Raw genomic sequence first — 19802 nt, forward strand, 5'->3', positions numbered from 1 at the left:
CAATCCGGTGATGAATCTCAGCATAAGAAACTCAAGGCTGCAGCCGAGATCAGCCGGCTAATAAGTATTCAAATTAGGCATAAATTTTACATGCCCAATGTTTAAAATATTCAGAGAAAGACTGTCTGATTGCCTTTACTACAATTTTATGAACATTCTAATGGAGCCTGGATCTCTCTCCTTTTTTTTCTTTCCTGCTTTCTTTCTTGGAACAGCGATGGATGTTCAGAAAAACTTGAAGACGTACGAGACGAGGAAATAAGGATTTTTAATAACATCTGAATGCAATGCAAACTACTACGGAAGTCCAGGGAAAAAATTGCAACTTTGATATTAAACCAATGAAATGTGATTTTAATGTGCTTACGTGTTAATATTATAAAAAGAAAAAAAGGATGAAATTATAGCTTGAGTAAAAAAAAAAAAAAAAAATCATCATCATAATTTGAATTTAATACACAACAGCTTAATCTCCGTGCCATAATCTTCTTCGCCCTCCTCCAAAATAAAATGGGGTGCAATATGTCTAACTGCAACATAATGATAATGCAGATATATGCAAAGTGTATTCTCAGAGATCAGATGGTGCTTTAACCTTAATGACAGCGGTGAGATAAATTAATTAGCCATCTAAAGGCGGCATTCAAATCTGCCAATTAGAATGTCAATTAGAAACACAGCCGGGCTGCAATGATGAGCGGGCGACCGAGCTTGCGGATCTGACTGTGGGGGTGATGGAACTGTCACACACACACACACACACACACACCCACACACATACACACAATACTCAAGAGAGACAGATAGTGACAATACTCGGCACCTGAGGGTGTGACAATATGCATGCATGTATCTACATTTGTGTGCCTACCACGGGTTCACCATGCCCTGTACCCTCTCCCTGAGGGATACCAGCCCTGACCCTGGATCAGCCTGTCCTGAACCAACTGGGTCGGAAGGAGCCACCCCCCCAGGTACACAACACCGACTGGGGGACCCTCGCTCTCTCTCATCTGCGGCGGTTGCTGGCTGCAGCTTTAACGCCGCATGAGTGAGGCTGCCGGCTCGCCCGCACGTGTGTTTGACATCCCATAAATTGCCGGTGTCCCGCGTTTCAACACACCCGCTATTTGATGCTATTTCCTCAAGCCATAATCTTCCAATGAGGGAGAGCCGAGACCACTTATTATCGTGATCGGAAACAGAGAGGAAGGCTGTTATTGCGCTGGTAATACGCTGGTAATTCTGCAGATGTATAGCTTTGGGAAGGAAGATGATAGTGATACTAAGTGTTTAGGTTGCGGGGTGGTGGGGAGATAGCGAGAGACACAGAGATAACTCCGCGCTCTCTCTGAATTCACCGTCGTCAACGCTGATGGCTCAAACATTTCTATTAAAGGTGGAGGATCAGTAGAAAGAAAGGCATTTTTCCCGATGATAGACGCAGACAAGACACTTTATTTGCAAAGCTTCAAGACCAACTCCGGCTTTTGTCTCATTCCTTGTGCAACCATAGCCTTGCTTGCTATTCCTCTTCAGCTTGTGCAAATATTTACTCTTGAATCTCTCGCACTACGCAAATCTGCCTCTTCCATCAGGTGCGGGATCTGAGAGAGAGGGGTCCTGACGACGCATTTGGCCCACAGATTGGGGAGAATTTCTCCTCTTTTCTTCCCAGAAGTGACACAACAAAGGTGTAAGGAGAATTGAGCCTTTCATTGCCTCGCACACACACACACTCTCTCTCTCTCTTTTCCACACACACACACACACACACACACACACACACACACACACACACACACACACACACACACACACACACACCTATCATTAAAGGGGAAAGAAGCAGCCCTCCATCTTTGTTTGCGAGCTCTAAAAGCCCTTAATGTAGCCTCATTACCTGGCCTGTCTCCCGCTCTATCATGTGCAGTAAACACACACTATGACACTGGCCATCCATCTAGTGGGAATACACAGCTGTCTTCTGTGCTCCAACACTGTCTGGGGAACACTGGGGAATTTAACACACACACACACACACACACACACACACACAGTCACACACACATGTTACGTTGTTAACACACAGCGGGCTTGACACCGAGTCTCTGGCCTATCCATTTTCAGTGTGAGGATGCTCTCCACTGTGTCTCTATCTAGAACACTGATCCATTCCCATCATCTTATATGCATGAGTTGCAAAAAATATTGCAAAGAAAAGGGGGGGAGAAAAAAAAAGAAGAAGTGACCTGTAAATCTGTGATCCCAGACGTCTGTTCATTATCAGTTCACATTTCAGGTGGCTGGAATTCTTTTTGGTTTGTGAGATCAAAAAAAATCAAATAATAATAGAAATTACATTTCACAGTCTGCTGACTCCTCACAGCTCCCTGATCAGGTCGAGATATGGTTACCATTTAAAATAATCACAGATTCTGTGCTTGAGTGAAATTAATTCATCATTGCCATAAGTTACTATGCATACAAAATAAAGAAGTAACTGGGCAAGGGCAAAAGGCTCACACATTCAATACTTCAGATTGCTTAATAAATCAAAATGTCACATATGTGCTGACTTAAAAAAAAAAAACGGTGCTTAAAAAGCAACTGCATTTCAAAAATGATAAATGTAATCGAAGACCAAATAATGGAGAGAAAAAGAAGTTTTAAAATAATCAAAAACCGCCAAGGCGTAAATCTATGCCTTCAAAAGAATCTGTGATTATGATCATATGTTTGTTTGTACTGGGGTGTGTACTGTAATTTTTCTGGTTGCAAGTTGTCACGGCGCAGAGGAGACCACATGCACTTTATTACAGCCTTCAGCTTCAGTTTGGAGTCGGAGATGGAAAAACGACCACTTGGAGAGCTGCGTTCGACAGAACCCAGTCCCCCGGATTAAGTAAAGGCAAGCCAGACTGCCGTGCCTTAGAATTAAAAGCTTCCTTTTTGGCACTAAAGGGCCGCCATAAAAGAGCATTAATGACTACTTCTTATAAACCTGTGTATGGTAATGGTTTCTGCTCTCAGATAGAGGAATTTCAAAAGTGGTTCACCGGTGAATGAAGATTGCTTTGGAAAAAAAGAAAAGAAAAGGGGGCTGAAGAAATCATATTTACAAAATCAGGAGTGGGGCCAAATGAAAAGAGATGAATATGAATAATGGACTTTTGCTTTTTTTTCCCGGGATTAACATTATTCAAAGCAACAGAATCAAATGTGGTTATCTCCTGTCCAATGAGCCCTACATTGAGAAAAACCTCAGTCATATTTCAATTCTTCATTTGAGCCGACAATAAATCGTAGTTCTGTGATAGGAGACATTCAGTCGAGGACGTTCAGAACTTAATTCTCTCCTATTTACAATAAGGAGATGAGACAGAATAAGATAAAAGACAGACTATTTGCCACAGTGTGTAAGTGTCCCTGAATGAGAGAGTGTGAGTGTGTGTCAGAGTCAGTGTTTGTTGGAGTGCAGAAAAGGGAAAAAAATGACAAAGAAAAGCAAAGGAAAAGGGTGTAAAGTGCATGTTCAATTGTACGGCCTGCACAATGTCTTCTTAGAATCAAATGCAAGAGGCACTCGTGAATAGTGTGCATGATACTATGTTAATACAAATTCATTTTATATGAATACAACCAGCTCTGAAATGGGACAAAACAGTTATTGTACATGGGAGTATCCAATTACAAATAAAAGAAAACGTTATGTTCAATTAAAATCAACGATGAATCATTCAGTTAAAAAAAAGGGGGAAAGTATTTAAAAGATGAAATATAATTTCCACCACTGCAGCAATAAATGCACACTTCTTCTTAAAGATATTACTGTAGCGCAGCACGCCCCTCGCAGAAAAGAGAAAAAGAGGAGGAGAGAAACTACTTTTCTCCTGCATTTAGGCTCGTCCCATATCATTTACACGTTACACATCAGGCGCCTCGTTCTGCTGAAGCAGGAGACAGCCCCCGCCCGCCCGCCCGCCGTGGGTGAGCGAGACAGTGACGAAAGCTGATCAGTCGGCTCTCATTTGCATATTTGCCAATTCCATTAATTAACTCGGCCCACCTAATCAGGGCTAATTGACCTATAAAGAGGGGAGGCCTCATTGTCTCGTCCAATCATCTTTACCACGAGTAGAGGAGGTGCGCCGGTGAACGCAGGGTACTTCCGACCTAACTGTATTTATAGAGCGTGGAAGTATTCTACTCAGAAAAGATTCTCACACCTGAACTAGGACTGAGCTGACATGGAGCAAGAGTTGGGGAAACAAAAAAAAAGGAAGGAAATGGACAAATTCTTTACACTGCCTTGTCGAGGGGGAGAAGAGGAAAGAAATCAGAGGAGCTAATGACAGTTGGATGGCCTGACTTCTTCGGTCCTCTCCGCGGCGCGGCAGATCCAGCGGACAGGCGCATGGGAGCGAGCCGCGGCCGGCACACGGTCTACAGAGACATAGCTCATTGTGACGTTTCCAGTTATTTCTGGTTGATTAGGGCCATTATGTCTCCGGCTCTGATTTATGTTGTCATTCCCCCTCAGCAGTCCTGCATCGATAGATCTTAATGAATTGGTAAATAAGGGTGAAGATTGCAGTTGACAACACCGAAACATTCCTCATTCATACCAGACAAGATTTATGTAACCAATTAGGAGCATAACAGAGAAGGGGGGGGGAACTGGTCAGGAGAAAAAATAATCTGTCCACAGGAAAATTACCAAAGTCGAACCCACGACAAAATAGATAATGGGTCGTCTTTAACACCGGCTTAGTCACACTTTCACTTTCTTTAAAACTCGGAAGAAAGAATCACTCCTGCTCCTCTTAAGAAATAGATTTTTACAAAAATATGCCGGTTGACAGCTCGACTGCACCTCTCTATTCTGAAAACACACCCGACTATTCAGTCCACATCTGAATAATGTCCAAACCAAAGATGATGATGGAATCAACAGATTAAAAATTAAGCCCTTGCCAACAAAGCACCACTTTGATATGGAAATATTAAATTCAAGAAGCCACTCTTCTCCCCCCCCCAAACCCCACAACCATCCAAAACAGAAATGTGAAGTAAGGGGCGTGCATGTGTGTGTAGTAGGTGTGTGTGTGTGTGTGTGTGTGTCGTGGGGGCACACAAATCAATTGTTCACTTACTGTTTGATACTCAGAAATAATCATTTGCATTTTTTAATAGTCTCATATTTCCATTATTTAATTTCTCTACACTGCAGTTCTAGGAAATCTGTTAGCAGACAAAATAAAGGCCTCTTTGTCATTTAAAAAAAAAATAAAAATTCAGATAAAAGTGCTGATCATCAATAGCCGGCGACAGGCCAGGAAGACCCATAGGGCAGGAGTGAACAGAGCTGGAAAATTAAAGCAGAGTGATACGGGAGCCGGCTCCTTTCAGCCTCTCTCCCTTCAAGCACATGCAAATGAGGCCGTGCTGCTTAACTGCATCATTTATGTGGATAATAGCGGCATCATCATTACGGCAACTCAAATTAAATTACATCACAATTAGCATAACAAAGTGATTGGTTAAACTTTCAAAACAAATAACGCGGCTCCGGCTAATGAACGGTGTTAATTGGCCAGCGTGCATTCTAAATAAAACATGTAGATAAACATGTGTTTTTAGTTAAATCATTTTTATTTATTTTTTTTTTCTAACAAAATGAGACAGACGTGGAGAAGAAGAAAAAAAAAAAAAACAGAAAAAAAAAGAAAACTGAATATTGCCAGGGGGATTTGTAAACTGAAATATAAAAATGTGTAGCATTTAATTTTATTGCGCTAAAGAAGCTATTATATGCCAGACTCTGGAGAACAATGTAAATTATCTGCCTTTCAAAATGGAGTTTGGCCAATTCTCCATGTGAACTAATCACATAGCTCATTATGCATTAGGGTATTAAATTATGAAGAGGAGTCCCTTTCGCATTCCTGCACAAAGCCCTATGAAATGTTAATAATATGCCCACAATAGCCCAATACCATGCCTTGCTCACCCTCATCAATATTTAAGTAAACAAATTATCCCGCTCGCCTTTGATAAAGATAATTAGTGCTTCACCGATTATCAGTCTTGTGACCTCTCTCCTCTTCAAACTAAACATCTGCTCCAAAGATTTTTTTCTCCCCACCCCGAGAGATGGGAGGAAAAACAAATAAGTCAAACTTCAAGTAAAAAAAGCGTTGCCCTCTCAAAACACACACACATCTGCAGCTGATTAATATTTGATTGTTATTAGCTCGTGAAAGGTTAGACAGTGTTTAACCGTAGTAGTGAGATCTCTGTCCTCTGATGATCAATGATTATTAGCTTAGCAAGCAAAGTAGCAACATCTGAAAAACACAACTAATACCAGAGCGTAGAGAGAAAAATACCAAGTGAGTTCACACACAGCCACATGCACACACACTCCATACGGACACACAAAGCCACATCTGTGCACACGCTCACTTGTACGCATGCACACACACGTACAGGCACGCACACACACACACACACACACTGAGCCATTCATCAGCACTAATTAAGCAGCAGATTAACAGAGCCCGCAGACCAAGGCTGCACGGTTACACAGTGGGACGAGCAGCGGGGAAGGCATGGAGACGCAGCCCGGCAATAAAACACAACCATTAAACACAGCCAAGAGCCTGGAGTCGACTACGGATGACACAGGATTGATGGATGGATGATGGATGGATGGATGGATGGATGGATGGATGGATGGACAGAGTCGGCCTGACTTTTTTTTTTTTTTACCTGAAGGTGAGGAGTGCCAGAGAGCTTGACCAGAGAACAGAGTGCTTGCCTCTGCCACCGCCGAGGGTGTCTAGAAGCGACGGCCGCAAGTCGACTGGTGTCACCCCGTGGAGAGGCAACACTATCTGTGTCATCACTTCAGCCGTGTTTATGGGGGATGGCATCATAAACAAGCCAGCTCCCCCCCGCCAGCCGCCACCCAGCCCCCGCCCCAGTTCCCCCCGCTCCCTCTCTCTCTCCTCTCCCTCTCGCCACCTCACCACCACCACCACCACCACCACCACCACCACCACCGTGCCATTCATGCATACTTAAATCACCCTCGCCCCATTAAAAAAAAAGAAAGCCCAGACGCCTCTCCTGACAATTATTCTATCATTTCCAGTTGTCACCGGGGCAATTACTGACCGGGGCCCCCTGTGCGGGTCGGACATGCAGGGCCCGATAGGAGAGGCTTGAGTTGGGGGAGAGAAGGGAAAGAGTGGGAGAGGGGACAGCGGAGGGAGAGTGTGTGTGTGTGTGTGTGTGTGTGTGTGAGAGAGTGTATGTGTGTGTGTGAATGGAAGGGGGGGGTAGTGTACAAAATGGAAATTTATGACAGAGACACGGTGGCTTCTTTCTCTCTCTACACTGGAAATAATTAGACCATCATTTCTTATGCCTGCCGCTGATGAAATATATCACAATTACTGGAAAACACTACTTATCATTTCATTCCCTATTTTTATTGGAAATGAGAGACATGGCAAATTATTAGTCAGATCTCTATTTTTGCTGTCTTTTGAATTTATTTAGGGAAATCTGATTCTATTTATTTATACTTTTTGCAAAGTAAAAGAAAAAAATTCGGTGCATTTGGGTGCAAATGTGTAAAGAGCAGCTGTGTGTGAGTGTGCAGGTAGTGTGTGTGTGTGTGTGTGTGGGTCCTGTGTGTGAATGAGAGAGTGTGTGTGAGGGGGATCTTCACACGGGGAGTGCTGTGACTCCTTGCAGGATGCTCGCCGGCTCTCCCCTTGCACCTCGGCTGTGTGCTTACCAGGCAGCTCGCGCTCTGCTCTCGCTCTAATCGCACATCTGCTTCTCTGAACACTCTCGGCTTCGCTCTCTCTCTCTCTTTCTCTCTCTCTCTCTCTCTCTCGTGCAAGTGCACACACACACATACACACACACACACACACTCTTACACACAACCTGCCCGACTGGCTCTCTACTCTGTTCTGTGTACCCGGCGTCGCTGAGACGAGAGGGAAACGGAGACAGGAGAAGGGGGCTGGAGGACGCCGCTACGAGAGGTGCGTTCGCCCGCCAAAAGGTATGTGCGTCTGGCTTCACTCTAGCACAGTTCAGTGCTTTTCTATTCAGCTCCCGATTGTGTGCATGTCAGAGTGCGTGTGTGCGTGTGGATGTAAAGAGTCTGAATGGGATTAGTGAAGGGCTGAAACGGCAGTCGGTAGCCTCCGCACCGTGCTCTGGCGGAGAGCGTATAGGGCTCTTAAAAACAATTATCACATCCAATGCGTTACCAAGTAACACGCTATCACAAAGCACTGCTACAATACCACAAGTACACATCCAAACAAAGTCATAAATAGACTGCGAAAGAGAGAGGGGAAGGAGTGACAGATAAAAATGACCTACCTTTAAAACAATGAGTGAGAAATCCACTCTCCCCGGTAAGAAGCATTTGAAGAAGTATTCTCAGAAGCCTGGAAGCATTACCAAAAATGAAGAGAGGAGGGAAAAAATGCCACTAGTAGGGGATCAGAGCATCAAAAGTGGGGAGAAAAAAAAAGTAAAGAGAAACTAGCTGACGCTTACTGTCAAAGACATCAGCAGAGAAGTATTTACAGCGGTATTTACAGTAGTGCGAGGGGAGAGCACCTCTGCCTGGTCACGTCTGAGAGACAGTTGCCGTTTCAGTGCCGCCTAATTAAAACAAGTCAGGCAGCCCCACTGGATTGTTTTGACGCCTGAGGACCAATAGTACACAAAAACCAGTGGCTTGATCGGTGGGGTAGGGGGGCTGGTCGCGGAGGGGAGCGGGGAGGGAGGGGGCGGAGGGTGGCGAGAGTTGGCAAAGAAATGGTGAGGGGGGTGTAACTGTGTGTGTGTGTGTGTGTGTGTGTGTGTGTAAGGGGGGTTCAGAAGAGGCGTTTTGTAGAGGAATCTGAGAGGGGAGGGAGACCACAAAGGTTCAGAACTGGGGAGACCTCCACATGCAGACTTTTTCTGAGACAAAATACTAAGATGATGCTTTTCGAGGGTCTTTTGCCAATATGTTACTACCACCGTATACACTTTAAATACATTTTTTAAGCATTAAACAATGGCCAAATTAGAAATTATTCAGTTAAAAGTCTATAATATTGTAATAAATAAAAAAAAAGTGAAACACACAAGCTGACAAACATTTCACAGCTTTCCCCCCCCCCCCTCAGCCACAGCTTTTTAAAAGCTTGGTTTACCACTTGATAAAAGGCACAACGTGTCAGTACAGATGTCTTAACATGAGGATTCAGTTATTTGAACAAGTCTCTCCTAATGAATTAGTTCAGTATCTCTAACTGGGACCGCAGAAACCGCCGGTCCCCCCCCCGCCCCCCCGCCGCCTGCTGAAGAAGCCGACGAAAAGCTGAAGCGAGCCGAGTTAAAGCCGGGCTATGGGCTGAATGTGATGTATCAACATGTTTCCCCTACTGTAAACAATGCACAACAGGCAATGAGCTGGAACATTTAGGGCTAATGGTGTTTGCCAATCCTTTTGTCAATTTTTTTTTTATTCCCTCCTCCCTCCCTCTCTCTCTTTCTCCTTTCCTCCTCTCTCTCTCTCTCTCTCTCTCTCTCTCTCCCTTGCATGCCACAGATGTTTTTCTTAGTCGCTCCAACAGACAGGAATCTACTGGCAAGAAGAAAGGCTCGGTCTTCCCCAGGAGAGAGGAGTACAAAGCCCCCAGTCTGCACACAGCAGATGCAGAAAGCCAGTCCATCTGCCACCAGCTCGCTCTGCCACATGGGCCTGAGAGATTTAATACAAGAGGGGACTTTTTTTTTTTTTTTTACATCTGCCTACATAACTTTGTGCCATATATATAGAATCAAATACAAACACGCATCTAAATCCGGCAGCTCCAAAATTCATAGTTACACACTAACAAACACACAGGCGACCACAGCAAGAGGTTATTGAGAGTGCAGGAACTTTTATGTTATAAAGGAGAGGCAACCCAAGGCAACTATGACAGATTTATTTAGGAGAAGACGTAGCCCCCTAACGTGGGGTAAAGACCACTTGAACTCGCGGCTCTGAGCACAGGCGCTGGCATGATTTAACAGGCTCTGAATAGCACATTATCTCCCGGGCTCCGCTGGAGCATATTTCAGCCGTATGATATCGTTATTTAGAGACCAACACGGGCCCGAAAGATGTAGCATTTTCATTAGTGTCAACTCTGCGAGCTCTGAGGCGGAGGAGGGTAAACACTAAACAATCATGGCAGAGCGAGGGGAGACGGTGGGAGTTGAAGCAGGGGGGATGACAAGAGAAGAGAGAGAAAAGCAGCGACAGAGAGAGAGGCGAAGGGGGCTAACATTAAACAACTGCTGTTAATTGCTCTAAGCATCCACATTATGCCAGTAATTTCTCCCATTTCTCTTTCAGCGTTGAGGGCTTCAGGCTAGAAAGCTCCTTCAGCCCCTTTAATAAACTACTCACAGCGCCTCGCTGGAAAAGACAAACAAGAGGCCCCTGGCCTTAGAAACATTCGCTTCACTAGGGGGAAACGCTATGCCTATTCCTACACATCTGTGACAACTGTGTGCCTCCTCCCTTCAGGTATTTATTCCCCGTGTCTCTTCTTCCACTGCTTTCCGCTGCCAAGGTCAACGGAGACGAACAGGCCCACCAGCGTCCTGATGTGGTGGCAGCAGAGAGGAGAGAGAGGGAGAAAAGGGGGGGAGGGAGATAGACATGTGTAGTGGGTACAGTGAGGGAGGGGTGAGGGAGGGTGGCAGCAGCTGGTTACCAACCCTGGCAGCAGCAGCAGCAGCAGCAGCAGCAGCAGCAGCAGCAGCAGCAGCGGCGGTGGGGGAGCAGTGGATCTGTGATGCAGTGCAACGCCACGACAACGACGGATGTTGCTCCCCGTCTCCCGGCACTGCTATCGTTTTCACAGTTTACACACACGCTACCGCTAACTATTAATTTTCAATTAAAGCCACCGTGAAGTGCATCGCCTCCGGGGCGTTAGACAAAGTCAAGCGCCCATCACAGCGGCTTCGCCTTCGTCATTTCTGCCGCCCGACACTTCAGCGCTAGCAAGCCACCGCAAAGTGCATGCACTGCCATGAGGTTTGTCAGTCACAAAGCAGCCTTCAGCCATGTGAATCACTCCTCATTAACCCTTTAACAACCATTAGCCTAAAAAAACTAGACGCTAATGAAAGTGAAATTTAGAAAGAAACACTTTAAATAATAATAATAAAAGCATGCACGACCCTTTTTAAATATACACAAGTGGAATGAGGACAAAAGACAAAGAGACCGGTGCAGGGGAGACAAAGACTTTCTCTGACTGGTGAGTGTTGTGTTTATTGAAGAGCATCAATGATGTTCACTCTGCATCGGGAGGTTATCCATTTGACTTCCCTCCTCCCTCGTCCATTCTCACATTTAAGAGCCAGTCAGACAAAATGAAGTGATTTTTACCGTCTGTTAAAATATGCTCAACTGCCCCCTAACAACTCCCACACGGTGATAACCGCCGTTTCCAAAACGTATGAAACAGAGCACACACATCAGCGCCATTCATTAGCAGTCACACAAATGTTCCACAAGCACAATTCATGAGCCACTTAGTCCTGCCTACAAATAAATAAATAAAAAGGCCAAATAAGGCATGATGAGGGGGTAGGGCTCTTTTTTTTAGTCCCGGGCAATGTTGATCACACGATATGCTGCTCGTGGCCAGAGAGCAGAGACCATTACGGACCAGTGATTATATAAGTGGTTGGAAGGCAGCACCATTTTAATATACTGTACTTAAGCACCAGGGTATCCATGGCAACTTGCCTTGCACCGTGCATTCAGAAAATCCCTAATGAAATGCCTATTAAGTGGCTGATAATGACAGTGTCCAAATATATTTGCATATGTATTTCACTGCAAAAAAAACACAGAGTGGTGAATGAAGGTAAAGAGGGACCTGATTACTGCAATCACAATAATAAATATGGTGATTCTGTTTTGTTTTTTGTTTGTAGGAAATATACAATTTCTAAATCAGTGAATAAGATTGCTTTTAACAAAATTTATACAAAAAAAAAGTAGTGGCGATGGGTGTGAATTGAGGCCTCATTACCTTCCTCTGGGAGTCTCCACATGTGACTTCCATTTGCGACTTTGGCCGAGTGCCCAACAGGACATCCCTGAGAGAGTGTTTGCTTGACTCAATATCAACAGCCCGAGTAAGCAGCCGGGGGGTGGTGTGGTGGTGGTGGTGTGGTGGTGGTGGTGGGGGGGGGGGGGGCCTCGGGTTCCTATTGAAAATAAACCAGGCTGTACATTCACCGGGCCCAGAAATATCAACACGCGCTGCAAGGAGCCACGTATAGCACTCAGCAGCGTTCCGCTGGTGCCTCTCCAAGGCTTAATGATACCTGCACCTCCCCTCCAGCTGCTTCTGCAGACGCCGCCGCTGCACACAGACAGCAGGCGGGCGGGGGAATTAAAGTATACATTACAGCAGAAAAATAAAAAGAGATCGAAATGACAGAAGTCAGACAGTTCAAGCTGACCGGGCCTCTTGAAGCGAAGGAGCTGGTAGACTAGCGACAGACACTCCAGGTTAAATTGGCCCTCCTGCGCCTCCTCTTATTTTCCCACCACCACCACCACAGCTGCCTCCAATGCCCAACCCCTCCTTCCTTAAAAAAAGAAAAAAAAGCTTTTCTTCAAAAGCGTATTTGAATTAAACGAGTTGCTGAAATCAAAGGCTCGGCTGAGCCGGGTAAATTTAAACAAGCAAGTGCGGCTCACAGCAGTTTACCTGTTATACAGCAGATTGGAATTAGATGAAAAGAGCGGAGCATGGCAGACAACTTCCCTTTATTCACAGTGGTAGATATTATCATATAGTAAAGGCGGTTGCAGTTTAAATTAGATTCCTTCTCAGAGAGAAGTACATGCTACTGAGTTGTTGTTTTTTAATGTTCCCGGCCACTGAGATGTCATCGAGATGAAGGGAGGAAAAAAAAAAAGTGAGATACAATATTCGCTTCACACACACACACACACACAGATTTCCTGTTAGGGATGAATCTGAAACCCATTTATGACAGTGATCTGTAGTGTCTCCAGCTCTGCCAAAGAGATTATCATTCCCAGAACCGCGGCTACACAGTTGAATGGCAGCAGGACAAGCTCCACTGGCAGTCAAAAGAGCACAACACCTGTATATGCTATGCAACAACCGCTATCTAAGGCCCGAGGAATCCCGTTGATACTTTCGCAAGTATGGCAATGAAAAAATACTTCCAATGCGGGATGACAGAAGCAAAATTAAACACAGACGCTGAATTAGATAATGGAGAAAGTTTGGGAATCATCTCCAGAAGCTGTCGAGGCACGGAGCGTCCTGCGTGCTGCGGAGTCCTCCGATTACCTCGGCCCTTCCGACTTACTGCTGACACAGTGGCTATCCATTCATGACTTAAAAACACCATTCAATGAGACACCAATAACACCTCAAAACCCCCCTTATGATCAAATTAATTCGGGAAAAACGGCATTCCGGCGAAGAATAATAAACTCATTATGTGGAAATTTCAAACTCTCTCTATTCTCCACACCGAGGCTAATTCAAACCTAATTTTTACTAGCCACTAATTTGAGGGCGAAAGGCGGGGGATAGGAATTACATCTGGAGGTAATTCATTGTGTGGAACTGAGCCCAGTGGAGGCTACGATACCCCCCCCCCACCACACACACACACACACACACACACACACACACATACACACACACCAAAAAAAAGAAGAAAAAAAAAGAAAACAGAGAGACAGACAAGACATAGACGAGGAACTATTTAGGTGAGTGGGACTTCCGGAGCACTGAAACGACACTTTGCACAAAAAATGTTTTCATTGTGCTGTCACCAGACACGGGCTGGAGAGGATATAGGTGCTAGACAGACAGAGACACTGATAAATAGGAGTTAGGAAATACAGTTTGGGCTCTTCCAGACAGCTGCACTGGTTCACCATTTGGTTAATCGCCAAAGAGTTTAAGGAAGGGTGTGGGGTTAATTTTGCCTCTTACAGTTTGAATTGCCCTGTTGTTGAAATGTGCTATACAAATAAAGCTGCCTTGCCTTGCCTTGCCTTACAGTTGGGTGCCCGGCTCTAAAGTCTCAGAGTTTATGAGGACGTCTCCCTCTCAAGTGACCAGCATACATCTGGGCTTGCCTAAGTGGGGCTGCCTAATAAATGGCACACTTTTCCAATGATCTGCGCTTTCAAAGCGCTGAGAAAAAAGGGTATCCAGCTGTATCAGTTTCACTGTATGGATGCAAACTTTGCAAAAGGAAGTATTTGCGAGGACCAGAATTGGACATATTTTAAAGATTTTTCTCGATAACGCCGAAGGAAGTCGCGCTGATCAAATTGGGGAGAATGGAATATAAAGTTTTCGGGCTCCCAACAATCAGGCACAGTGGAAAGAATCCCTGCAGGAGGACATTAACATGTGATAGAGAAGCTCGCCTCAGTCCCTTCAACATCCGAACACCCCCCCCTTGCTCTCCCGCTTCCATCCACTGTGCCACCCCTCCAACACTAAATGTGTTTTCCAAATGAAAATAAACGGAGTCCGACTGGTTCGAGGCAGTCACACTCCGGAATATGAGATCAAATAAAGGCTTCTGTGGAGGCTGAAAGGAGAAATGAAATGGCTTCTGAGGGGAGATGTACCGAGTAATAAAATTACTCCTTTATATCTTCCTAAACAGCGCGTGTTCCCCTGGAGTGGGTGAGGGCTTCACTTTGGTCAAAGACAAGTATGCAAGTGGCAATTTTTCCTTCAGGCAAGATTCCCCGATACACTTCTTGAGACTTGCAATTTTCTTGAAAACGAGAAACTATTTCGGCAACAAGTTAAGCGGAACTTTGGAAGTTTCACTTTGATGATGTGCCGGCACACGCTGTCATTGAAAGGTATGTTCCATTAAATTGGAACAGCAAGATGATTCATAAGCCTGCTGCTTTTCAATGAGTTCAAACTAGGCTGAAATGTTCGGATGAACGCTTGTATTTTTCGACTAAAACATATAGTTGACTCGGAGCTGACCATGATGTCACTACTTGAAATTGGTTAGCTATTCCCCGTTTATACGAGCGCCATTCCATTTGGCATTGGAAGGGGAATTTACGACAAAAGTATGAATCTAACTACTTAAAAATCATGCGATTGATTTGTATTTTTTAAAAAGCTGGTCACAATAATATTCAGATGGACTTTTTTGCTACGGCAGAAGGGCTATATTAGAGGAAATTTGCAATTGGAGAGAATACATTATAATTCATTATACAGTAGCTATTAAACCTTCAGTAAAAAATGCTTTAGTACAAGGATTGAGCCACTTATCATACCTACTCACTGCCTTTAAAAGCTGTCCATGTTCAGTGCTCTGAGTGGCAAAAAAGCAATCGCTGATGACTTTGAAAATAGGACTAGATGTACAATTTATCAAAACAGAAATGGCTGGCAAGCGATTTCAGAGAGTTGTAACTGTTTGTTCAAAATCACAGGAGAAAGGGAGACTGCAATTTACGGGATGAAAAAGAAATTCAGCGACACCATTTTTAAAAAAGTTATCAACAGAGTGGTTTTGGGTTATACTGTCCAAAAAACAACTTTAAGAAATATAAATAAGATTCATCTAACACAGTATGTTGCATGGATCAAGAAAACTGTGTACCTTTCCATCACTATATGTTTTAATGTGTTCTCTCAATGAGGTAAATCTAAGATACAACAAATTAAATAAATTACTTGCTAGATGCACACAAGTATCCCCCCCGTTTCAGTTTGTTTTACGCAGTCTTGGCATGTAATTAAGCGGTTTACACCAGCTTGATGATGTTTGTGCTGTGACTACGAAACTAATTTCGATGCAAAATATAGAACGATATTCTCAGTGACAACCTGCAAGACTGTTGTGTACAAACATATACAAGCAGAGAGCAGACTCATTAGAGATCGCGTAACACCGGGGCCCCGGAAATAGTGCGCGGACCGTGCATCGGCGGCTTAAAACACTTGTCAAGCCATCATCGTGGATGACTTTTAATTTACACAAAGGCACCCAATTATACTCGGAGGCAACGTTTTCAACACTTTGCGAACTTGGGAAACATCATTAACTTTTCTCTCTGTGTTGCCTTTTTGGCCCCTGTCGAAGCCCGTTGCCGTCTATTCAGGAAGACAAATGGCAAAGGGGATGTTTCTGACAGCTTAAAAGTACCCATCAGCTGCCTGCGAGACATCTCCCCCTGCACATCCAGCCCCGAACCTCCCCAAACAAACAGCAGGCTCCACTTCAAATACATAGCAGGACTATTAGGTAATCTTCTCCTTTGTTCACTCTCCCTGAGCCTTGGTGACTAACCTCAATCTCTCCCTGTTCCACCTCCTAACTTCAAGCTGACAACACAACACTTGATGTTGCCAGGACTGTGGGAGGAGTGCGCCGTGATGAATGGCTATCTGGAAATATGCTATCTTACGTATTCAAATGAGTTGTCGTGTTATGATGACAGTACCAGTTTGGGTTTGAAAGTGAGAGGGGAAGGAGAAGCAGCACAAGGGCTCTTTGTTTTTGGGACGGGACAAATCTGAGGTTTCCTTTTTGGATATTCAATATCCTGCAAGGTACAAAACAGAGTTACAGTAGTCTAGTGTCTGGGCTTTTTTTTTTTTTTTTTTTTGGAGGGGAGGGGTGCTACGTGTGTCTGTGAATTGTTGCATGCTTCTTAGTCGATTGCTTGCGTGAGTCGCTTCCAACAAAGCCTGGGAAATCAATCAATCTGCGAAGAAATACCTCTTATGCCAGATGTGGCACTTGAAAAAAAAAAAGACTTTAAAAGACTTTCTTGTGTTAGGCTCTAAGGGTCCAAACAGTATGAAATGAAATATTTATTACAAATGAATCAAGCTGTCAAAATGCTACCTACTCCACTTTTGAGTTCCTGCTTGTTATTTTAGGTGGCTTCTCTTTAGGCGTAGCATGTCAAATCTGCAAGTAAACGTCTCACTGCGAAATATACCGCCCGCTATTTACTTCACCGAGGAGAATGAAAGACAAATGTTTCATTAGCAGGTTTTTCTTTCTTTTACAAGTCTTCGGTAGTTCCGCTCCTTCTTCTGCGCACCCTTGCATACACCGAGTATAATTATAAATGCAACGCTTGCTATAGGGAGCTGAACTTTTCACACCTTTCAAAGCCACAAAATTGGATGGTTTTGTGGTTGTGCAGCTGCCGCTCTGCGCTAATGCAAGGCGGTGTCATATGAAAAATATTCCTCTCCCCAAACCACAGGGCTGGTCATTAATGAAACACAGGCCGCGCAGTGAGGTCATACAGAGTCTAGATTTCAGCAGCCACACTTAAAAACCGCTCAGAGAGAATAGAGAAACATGAACACAAATCAGATTCCAGCTCCAAGGACGGGGGGAAAATAAATAAATAGAGAAAAGGCACTGGCCCCCTCTCACATTTTCCCCCAGCGCTCTGCAAACAACCGTCAACTGCAGCTCAGAAACAGCTCACAATGAGAGCAGACTAAACAATCTGGTCCCGGCCAAGGAAAATGCTAAGCAACTCTGCACACAGGATGTCTCACCCTAATTGCCAACTATCAAATCTCACAATGGAATCCATCCATTTGGCAAAATCTTCACAGCAAACTTTGGCAATATACTTTTTTTTTGCTTTCAAAAGTGTCAACTTTTTGTGATGAGAAGACAGGACGAAAAAAAGGTGGAGATGGGGAAGACGCAGTTGTCGAGAGAATTTCATTTTCTATCTTGGATTTGCTGGGGTTTATTGAGCTTACAGGAAAACTAGCAGTGCTGAGACGAGGGGGGGAAAAAAAAAAACTTTGATTAGCTAAAGGTGGTAGGGGTCTTGTAAACGAGTGATTAAAATCCTCAGCATTAAGATAAACAGACTAAATAGGTCCCCGAAGACGTGCACACTCAGGAAGGAGAGGGAGCGAGGGCAAGCCCAAGTCAGCAAGAGAGACTGACAGACTGGAGGTGGGCATGGGAGCGGAACTGGAGCCTGGGGACTGGTATAAGAAACAGGGTTACCAGGAGGGACCCGGGCTTTAAACAGGAAGCTAATGGACAGTCTCCACCATCCACCATGTGGCATTGTATTTTCCAGCCAGTCAAAGCCACGCTCGCAGAGACCCTATGACTTCAAACAGCCAAAATAGCAGCACATTCATGAAACAGAACAGAACTACTGGGAATTAAAGAAGGCAGAGGGGGGGTGGAGAGAAAAAAGAAAAAGAAAAATGCACACACACAAAAAAAAGGTAGCGGGCCTCGACAGCAGATGGTAAAATTAACATTTCAACAGTTCCTTCCTTTCATGTAGGTCTCGGCAGAACTTTTTTGAAAAAAAAAGTAAGAGGGGCTTGGGTTTTGGTAAGATAGAGTGGTGTAGAAGGCATCTGGAAAAAAGGGGAAGAGGAATATTGGCTTATTGCTCCTGATGGTCCACCTCAATGAAAAATTAAATAGGTCTGTTTTGCAGGTTTCCCCTCTCTAGAGTGCCCTAAGCTGTGTTATGGAAACATCATCTTGGTAATTTATACGCCACAGAACACCTGGTGATGAAAGAAAATAAACTATTCCTCCCTTTCTTTCTCCATTTAAAAACCCCAACACTTTGGCTTTGTGCTCTCTCTCCCTTTGATGTTTGCTTTTTAACGTCCATCCATTTGGGCTTATTTTGCAAGAAAGTTGGCATCCATTGTAGTGTTAAGTCGTGCACAAAATGCTTGTCAGATTTAATTTTGAAGTCTTGATGTACACTTCAAAAAAGGTGCTGTAGAGATGTTATCGTGGAGAGACTGAGGCATCTCTAATAAAGACCCAAACAATGGACAGCCTCTCTCATTTCCAACCCTGTCCAATGGAGCGTCTCAGTAGTACCCATTAATTTGGACACAGTTCTGGCTAAATTACATGTGTTCCACCTCTGTGACATTTTAAATGCAATTAAAAGCTGGTTATGGAAGTGTGCGCGGACTTCCCTGTGATGAAGGGAAATCACCGACGTGATTAACATGCAAACGAGCTCACGCTGGCAGACTAGATTGGGGTTTGAAAACCTCAATTACTTTTGTGTGATTATCTATTTACCAGTACACAGATTTCCATTTCTCATCTCCAGCCGCGTTCCCCCATGCACGAGCCTCAATTATACGTGGCACACACCTTTATTTATGATGCGCGCGATGCTGGAATACAAGCCTGGGTTATTTTTCACTGTGATATATTGCGTCTTTAAAGGCTGGGCCACCAGACCAGCACTTCCTAATGCTGAACCATTTGCTTTGTGAGCACTTAATATGATCTTGACCCCCACCGCCCTGCACACCCCCAATCCATCCATCCAACCTCTATTTAAACTCTGTTTAATCCCTGTTAGACAGCAGGGAGAGTAATGGACAAAGGGCAACCATTTTTTCCCTTTCAACTGAATTTTCTGCTTTAATAATTTGTATTTATTTCGAAACTATAACACTACCAAAAATCCCTTTTAAAATGCATGAATTACTATGTGTGTGGGGGTGGGTGTGGGGTATTATCTGGAGACTAATTGCAGGTGAAGATCCAACTATATTAAGTGGCAGTTGAGAGGAAGGTGTGAGATTGAAATGAACTGCAGAAACACTCCAGGCCTTATAGTTTGTATCATCTTGTTGATGTAATTATTAAAGCAACGCCTGGCAGCACAC

At 44.2% G+C, this 19802-nt stretch overlaps 1 protein-coding gene across 9 annotated transcripts in view; it reads right to left on the reverse strand.

Moving 5' to 3' along the window:
* Positions 1–19802, reverse strand: part of foxp2 (forkhead box P2) — a 109869-nt gene that overhangs the window by 69907 nt on the left and 20160 nt on the right. The window contains exon 1 of one of the 9 annotated variants that reach the window (XM_074625231.1): positions 8413–8801. The exons of 6 other annotated variants lie outside the window; for them this stretch is intronic. The gene's annotated coding sequence lies outside the window, so the exon portion shown is untranslated. Of the gene's footprint in view, positions 1–6774; positions 6981–8412; positions 8802–19802 lie in introns of those variants that run through there. 2 more of the 9 variants (XM_074625226.1, XM_074625232.1) reach the window with 2 other exon arrangements.

Source organism: Sebastes fasciatus, chromosome 23, assembly GCF_043250625.1.
Source record: "Sebastes fasciatus isolate fSebFas1 chromosome 23, fSebFas1.pri, whole genome shotgun sequence".
Classification (NCBI taxonomy): domain Eukaryota; kingdom Metazoa; phylum Chordata; class Actinopteri; order Perciformes; family Sebastidae; genus Sebastes; species Sebastes fasciatus.